This window comes from Macrotis lagotis, chromosome 1 (genome assembly GCF_037893015.1).
Source record: "Macrotis lagotis isolate mMagLag1 chromosome 1, bilby.v1.9.chrom.fasta, whole genome shotgun sequence".
In the NCBI taxonomy this organism is placed as follows: Eukaryota; Metazoa; Chordata; class Mammalia; order Peramelemorphia; family Peramelidae; genus Macrotis; species Macrotis lagotis.
In genome coordinates, this window is record NC_133658.1 from 206,844,037 (window position 1) to 206,852,619 (window position 8,583).

Here is an 8,583-nt window from a genome sequence, read left to right on the forward strand (position 1 = left end):
TGTCAATTATAATCTCTATTTTAAAATGGAGACAGAGGTTAGGTGACTTGCCCAGGATCACACAGCTAAAGTGTCTGAGTCCAGATCTCATCTCATGCTTTCCTTATCTGGAACAAGTATTCTACCCATTTGCCACCAAACTAACTCTAGAAATAGAACTTTTCATCTAGGTTCCTGAAAAAATATTCATTGAATGTTTGTGTAAATACTCCTAGTAAAGGCAAATCTTCCCGTTAGCTCCACTTGGGAAAAAAAGATCTTGTTAGAAAATCTTTTCTTGTACCAACACTGAATTTGCCTATTTGCAACTTTACCTCATTGAGTCTAATTCTGATTTCTGAGCTCAAACAAGAGAAATATAATTGATGGGCAGCTAGGTGGCACAGTGGATAGAGCACCAGTCCTGGAGTCAGGTATACCTGAGTTCAAATTTGACCTCAGACACTTAATAATTACCTAGCTGTGTGGCCTTGGGAAGCCACTTAACCCCATTTACCTTGTAAAAAACCAAAAAAACCTAAAAAAGAAAAAAAGAAATATAAATGTCCTTTTGCTTAATGATCTTTTGGATATATAAAGAAGTTTTCAAATTCTTTTCAATCATCTTTCCCTCAGGCTAAATATCCTTAGTTCTTTCAACTGATCTTCATATAATCATGTGACTAGAACACAAAGAAATCTTATATCTTAATTGCCCGGTATCACACAGCTAGTAAAAATATTCACTGAATATTTGTGTAAATACTCCTAGTGAAGATGAACCTTCCTGTTAGCTCCGCTAGTTAGTTAACTAGTAAGTGTCTGAGGCTGAATTTGAACTTTGGTCTTCCTAACTTCAGATCTGGCACTCTATCTAATTACCCCATATAAGGATATATGGTGGAACTGGAACCAGAACCTTGGACTGTGACTCCCAGTCTACTATTAATTTTCAATGTCATTCTGTCCCCTGCTGCTCCATTGTACCACAGTAGTTTAGTCCTTTCTCCTTTTACTAAAGATCAAAGATCTTTCCTAGTTTATACACCAAAAGACTACAAGGGATCCTCATGTGAGTACTGATCAACGTCTCTTGTGGAGGCTCACCCAGGTGGCCTTTCAGAGTGGGTCAAAGATTGATACCTATGTGTATATGCCCATGCTTCTGCCCTATTAGCATTCTTATCAGACTCACCATTATGGATTAGGAAAGATTCTGCTGCTCAAGAAAAAGTTGCAGAAGGAGAAATGCATTCCCAATTGGGACTTCCTCATATTTAGAGAAGCATAGTTTGTCTTTATTCTGAACAGTGCTCCATGCATCCAAAATTACCTTCACAGATAAATCAACAGTTGCAATAATAGCTTTAATTTATAGTCTGGTTTCCATCCAAAGGAAGCAAAGTATTCAAGGTGAAGTTAACTCATGTGTCCTAATATTACTAATATTCCTAGTATACATGTTGCACACTACTTGAAATCTTTCTTGATCTTTCTGGTCCTTCCCCTTTAACCCTCACAGAGGATTTTGTTCAGTAACTCTAATATACTTATAATATTGCAGTACTCCCAAAAACTAGCCTATAAATTCCATCACAACCAAAACAACTCTAGCAGATAACCCACTGGCCTCACATACTTCTTCTTAATTCCAACTCCTGCATTTCACCTGCCTTTTGTGTGCTGTCTGACCCCACTAAAATATGAACTCCTTGAAGGCAGGAAAAGTCTTTCTTTTTGATGTTATTTGTATTTCCAGAATTTAGCACAATGCTAACATATAATAAGTGCTAAATTTTGACTATCAATGGGACAGATAATTCAGCACCCTGAGGAGGCAGACAAGAGGCATCATATGCAAGGTGGGTCAAATCATCTCAACTATCACCTTTCCTTTGACCCCAATAAAAGCAAGCCCAGAACCCTGAGCCAGAGACACTCAAGAGCAGTACTGCCTTCCTACCTCCCATAGCACAAAATCTAAATTTTCTAATTCCAACACATAGTTTGAATAGAGAAGAAATAATTTTATTTATTTTTCAAAGACTTATTAATTATTCTTTCTTTCCTTTCTATCAGTACTGTATTGGAAAATATTAAATCAAGGGGAGTGAGGGTACCAGTATGGTTGCATAATGTTAAAATCCAAAAAGCTAAGACACCCAGTGTGGAGAGGAATGGAAGTTAGCCCAATTTGTACTAGAATTACTCTCCAAATATAGTTGCAATAATTAGGAACCAAATATTGGTCTTGGTTTGATACTTGGGATCCTAAGCCTTTGGGATTTTTTTAACTTACTGTCCCCCATACCTGAAATGCTCTTCCTGCTTATCTCAGTTTCCTGGTTTCCTTGCTTCCTTCTGTGATTTCCCAGCCAGAATCTGACCTTCCAGAGGAAACCTTTCCCAGTCCTTCTTTGCTCAAATGCCTTCACTCTGTCAATTCTTTCCAATTTATAATATATCTTATTTTCAGCAGAGTTTTTTAAGCAGAGTTTAATGGCATATCTCCATTAGTCTATGTGTTTGTATAGCTTATATTTTATTTTCTTTGTATAGCCAGTGCTTACTAGCACTATGCCTAGCACATAGTAGGTGATCAATAAATGTTTATTGACTACCTGACTAATTTAGGACAAAGAAACCAGGACATCACATTCCAACCTTCAATGATAGAGTTCAGGAAACACAAACAGAGTCATGGTAACTTTTCCATGATCAAACTTTCTTCTATGTGAAATAGAACAGTACTCCTGATCTTTTGGTTCTAAAACAAGTCCTCTTACTAATACCTAATCCAAAATTCAACTTTTGGAAAATCCCATTAAGTTTTCAGCCTATTGACTGGCCATTTTTAATCCCATAGAATCCAGTTCATTAGTTAAAATATATCTGTATTTTCTATCCTGTGTACTGTATAAACTCATAGAACATAAAACTAGAAAGGAGATGTGAAAATATTTCAACCCTCTTTTTATTTAGAGATGAAAGAATTGAGACCCAAATAGATTATTTTATCCCAAAGTAGCATTTATGAAACAGCTATTTTCCCATGTTGCTATGTACAAAAGAAATTAAGAAAATGTGATCTCCACACCCTTTGTCTTGGATGTGTACCATTCATCTAATACAAACTATATTAATACAGAAAGGCATGAAGGATATATACACAACTGAACAAACATTTAACAAACCCATTAATTCAGTAAACAATTTTTTTAACATTAAGTATGAGCCACTTGACAAACTGTCTACTGTATAGATGGGGTGAAGAATGTGGGTTAGGCAGGAAAAGGGTCAAGTCCAGGGAAGTCAGTTAACACATGGAAAAGTATATGGGAAGGCATTATGGCAGAATAAATGCCATAGATGACCATTTACTGTAGGATACCTGAGTTCAAATTTCAGTCCTGCTATTGCTGAGATATGTGACCTTGAGCTAGCCTCTACAGTTTCTTCATCTGTAAAATGAGAGGAATGGACTAAAATATCTGTCAGGTCCCTTCCTTCTATAATTCTGTGATCTTTCTCTCTCTCTCTCTCTTAGCTTCCTCTGTTTAAACAAAAGACAATTAAATTAGACGATCTTTTTGTACTTTCCAGTACTAAGAATCCATGAATCTAGGTATTGTAAATCTAGCCAGGTGAGATCTAGAGCTTAGTGCAGATGATATAGGGGGAAAAAATTGGAAGATTTTCAAGATCAGTCCTCTCATTTTACAGATGATAAAACTTGCACCCTCAGTAGTCAAGTGACATGATAGAGCAAAACTGAGATTTGAGCCCATGTTCTCTGACTGCAAATGCAGAGTAGCTTCACTTTAAAGATGTCAGTCAAAATGTCAGCAAGCAAAACAGTGGGCAAGAGACATCAGTGGCAAATACTGATACCCTTGTATCAGAGACTGATTACTCAATCTCTTTTAGACATTTTTCCATATATGAGTGGGCAAGAGGTTGCAAGTGTATGCTTTTAGACAAAGACATATAACCTTGAAGATGCCATTTGTGACTGACTGAAATAGGAAATAGGAAAAAAAAATCTGACTTTCAGAGAGTTCTTTGTTAGTCTTACTTATTTCACAAAGTGAAGGATGCCAATTTTACATAAAAATCTTGATGGCTCATTCCTTGAATTTTCTCAAGAATCAAAAACATGAGAAAACAAGGTCACTGTCCTGTTTACATGATAAAACTAAAACAAACTGAGAAGATTATTTATAAGATTACCACCAGTGCTCCACAGACAGAGACCTTTTCTTAATACTGGTAGCATATACCCTATTTATTTGGGGGGATATGATAGTATTGTAAATTTGAGGGGGAAATGTTGCTATTGTAAATCACTTAAAACTTGTCTTTGTCTTCTCTGTAATACATTCTACCATTTCTAATAACTATTCTCCTTTTCAGTTATCCAGTTCAAGTGAAGAGAAAGCAAGATTGAGTGAATGCTTATACAGAGAACAGATTTTGAACTCCACTTTCGATCCTTACTTTAGGGGACAAATCAATTCACTTAGGTCTCATCTTTTCTTGTGGGTAAAATGAGGATGATACTATTTATACTCCTGAATTTGCACCATTTTTTTCCTTATGAGGAAAGTGCTATTACATGAATGAGTGAAAATTCTATCATATACTTAGCTATGTGGCAGACACTAGGTATATAAATATTAAAGGAAAACAGCCTCTGACCTCAAGGAATTTATATTCTAATGGAGAGGGTAATAGATTAGAGAGTGTGATGCCAAAGGAAGGGAATTTTGGTCTCAGGATCCTAAAGTATTCATTTTCCCCTTTTAATAAATCTTTCTAATTTCCAGTCTTGGAAGAGGTAGTCAATCTCTCCATGATTTCTGATTTCTATGTTATAAAAGCAGTTGCATCAAGAGTGTGACCAGCCGAATAGGACCTTGTGTGTCTTCTTTCATTATACTACTAAGCAGCTGACATAATCTGGAATGATTCCTCATGCAGTCACAACTTGGGGTGCTGCCATATGGGACCATAAGATTTAGAACTAGAATTGATATTAGAGATAATTGCTTCCAAACTCCTTATTTTCCAGAGAAACTAAGTGAAGAACAGAAGAAGAAGCCCAGAGAGAAGTCCCAGGTCACATAGCTATTATATGGCAAAACACCTTGCTTCCAGGTCAAGAACTATGGCCAGTGGTCCAGGAAAAGGTACTTATATTATTTCTATCCTTAAGAAAAAAGAGGATATTTAAGTGGTGCAGTAGATAGAGCATTGGAATTAGAATCAGGAAAACTCATCTTCATGAATTCAAAACTAACCTCAGACACTTACTAGTGTGACTGGGAAAGTTATTTAATCCTGTTTGCCTAAGAGTCTGTTTGTTAGAGGATTACATATCAAGTGATGCCAAAGGCTGAATATTTCTGTGAGTTGAGATCTACTGGTCTTGAGTTATTAGAGTTGATAGCATCTGTGTTTGAAAATGAGACACCAAAATTTGAGTGGTTCTAACTTTGCAAACAATTGCAAGGGAACAACTGTGAAGATGGAAGGAATGGATGAGCAACTTCACATATTACCCTCTGAAAATTCTGAAATGATCAGAATGATCTGGTTACCCTTCAGCTTCCATTCATAATTATCACTTAGATCATCAAAGAATCAAGGCAGATAACATTTAATAGGGTTAAGATTATTCCATATGAAGAAACAGTGCAGAAAGAATAAATCACTCAAGTATGATAAAGTCAAGATTCAAACCCAGATCCTCTAATTCCAGTTTCTGTGTTCATTCCTCTCTAACAGGCTAAGGAATAAAAATGTTCCAACCTTTGTCCTATCATTTTTTTTTCAGTACTGGAGAGAGGAATTTGCAAAGCTCAGCATTTACCAAGAGCAACTTTTCCCAGATAACTAAATCCTGTTGCCACTCTGACCCTCTGCCTCCTTTCCCTTCCAGCTCCTTTGTTCCTTTCACACACCTAACGTTTATATAAAGATATTTTAACTGTGGAAGAACACTCCCAGCAATATTTCCAGGCTACCATTTTATTTTTTTTTCAAAACTCCAAGTTGCTTGAAAATGCAGCTCTTGCAGCCCTGTGGTCCCGGATGCCTGCTCACGGGTGTCCCTCTCCGCAACATCTCCGGCCTCGGACTTTCTGGATCACCTTCAATTTTCCCTAATAGCCATTATTGCTCCCAGCATGCTTTGAGTCTTGTTAGATGTCCTGGATCCAATGTGAAAGCAGAGTTCATTAGCTCCAGCAATTGCGGGGTCTGGCTTACCGGAATATCAGAGTTTATGGTCTCTGTCTGAATCATCTGTTTGATGTAATTCCCCAACTGAGTCATTTTTCATTATAAATTCCCCTTTAAGACCTCTGATTTCCAGGGCTGGAATCCTCCCTGCACTCCTTGGAGCAGCAGCACCGGTCCTGAGGCAACGTCTCCCACCTCCGGCGGCCGCCGCCACCTCCTCTCCCTGCGTGACAGATGACAGCAAGAGCTCAAAGGCAGGTGGAGGCGTCTGGAGGACAAAGCCCCAGATCTGATTCTGCGTCACATTCCTGAGCTGACTTCCAGCCCAACGTCAGGAAAGTGGAAGCTCTCACTGGCTTCCCTGTCAGCCTAAACATCCTTTACCCCTTTGTTATGTCACAGAGTCCCCAAAGATTCGCAAGGTCACAGATGTACCTATCGAGAAAGGAAGAAATGAGGGAGAGGAGAAGATCCATATTTTTTCTTTGGCAATGATATTTTTTTCTCCTGTTCTAAGGCAGTGTGAATTCTGCTGTACTAGAATTTCATTTCATTTTGCTCTACTTTTCTATCACTGTCTTACCTCCTCCTTCTGGGAAGCAACGTGACTTAGCACTAATCTTGGAGGCAAAATAATCTCCTTGGAGTCTCACTTCTTACTAGCCATGTCAACTTCACATAGTTATTATTCTTGAGCCTCACTTTCCTTGTTTTTAAGATGAGGATAGTAAACTAAAATCCTACTTTGAAGAATTTTTGTGAGGATCAAATGAAATGATGAATATAAAATAAATTTTTCGTTACTCACAAACTGGTAAAGTGAGAAAGGAGACCTCTGTCAGTTTAATAGCACTTTATAGGCAACTAGATGGTGCAGTGGACAAAAGCAGTTCTGGAGTCAAGGAGACCTGAATTCAAAACTGATCTCAGACCCTTACTAGCTTGTGAACATGATCAAGTCACTTAAGTTTCATTGCCTCAGTTTCATCATCCATAAAATGAGATGGAAAAAGAAAATGGAAAAACCACTCCACTTTCCAAAGAAAACCCCAGATAGGGTCATGTAGAGTCTGAAATGACTGAACAACAACACTAACTGTTTGAGCTAAGATTGAAGCCAAGGACTTTTTTCTCTAAGATATACAGCACTTTATAAGTATTGATAATTATAACTTTATGGTAATTGACAATGAAAAAGCCATATATTAAGTACCCACTATGTACTGAATACTTTTATCCATATACATTACATTCCATATATATATATGTATATATATATATATATATATATCTCATTTTATATATCCATATACATATATCTGAGGTGCTTAGTAAATACTTTCTCATTTATAATTACAGGCTATAGCTCAGTTCTTCCTTCTCTCTGAACCTCAGTTTCCTTATCTTTAAAATGACAATATATTTGTAACTACTTGCTTCTTAATTCATGAAATCACAGTTCATACATCTAGAGATGGAAGGGACCTTCTAAGGTTTCCAGTAAAACTCACTCACTTTAGACATCAGGATGCTAAAGCTCAGAGAGACTGGAACTTTCTCAGCATCCCACAGACAGATTGTAAATGTCAGAGTCAGGATTTAAACTGAGATCCTCTGACTGCAAATTCAATGTTCTTTCCACCTAACTCTCAAGGACATTCTGGGCATAGCCTGTCGTAGAATTTACAATGTTATAGAAATGTGAGCTATGACTATGTCCTGTTTCTCCTTTTTGTCCCCATATTAAAATTGGCAACCTTATACAAGGAGAAATTTCTCATGATCTGGGTAGGAACCATAAAAATTGTATACATTATCTTGAATACTTTAGAATCCCAGTAATCTAGAGTTTTAAAAAAACACACAAAGTAAATGAATAAAGTTTTGAAAAGTGTCACTTTTGTTAAAGTGGAAAATAATAAATCCTCATCCATTGCTTCACCCAATTCAAGATATGTGATTTTCATCCACAATCATCTTAAACATTACCAGCATAGTGGATGGACAGAAATCTTAACATTTCTTTACATTTTTTCTATCTTCTTGCCTTTCCCCCCACAAAAAGAAATAGCAGTAATACCTTTCTTTACATTTGGAATCAAAATCCCATTCCTCCCCCCCACCCTTTTCCTACTAAAAAGGGTTCAAAAGCTGAACACTGATTTATATTCTGAGCACTAAGATGACTTTTGTAAATGTGTAACAGGGTACAGCATTTGAATCTTGTTGTAGCCAGGTTCATGGATCTCTGTGCAAGGTCTGGCACTAATTTAATGCTTTCTTTTGTCTAGATCAAGAATTTCTTTATATGCATCATCCTGTCCCCTCACCTTCTCAAACATACTTGCTTCATTTTCCCTT

The 8,583-nt window shown here is 37.0% G+C and overlaps 1 long non-coding RNA gene across 1 annotated transcript; it reads right to left on the reverse strand.

Annotated features, from left to right (window-relative positions):
• Nucleotides 1–5,991: 5,991 nt before the first annotated feature.
• LOC141515157 (uncharacterized) lies at nucleotides 5,992–6,703 on the reverse strand. Its single transcript, XR_012476231.1, has 2 exons — nucleotides 6,343–6,703; nucleotides 5,992–6,191 (listed from the first exon to the last, which is right to left on the reverse strand). It is a non-coding gene; the product is annotated as an uncharacterized LOC141515157 (long non-coding RNA).
• Nucleotides 6,704–8,583: the final 1,880 nt, after the last annotated feature.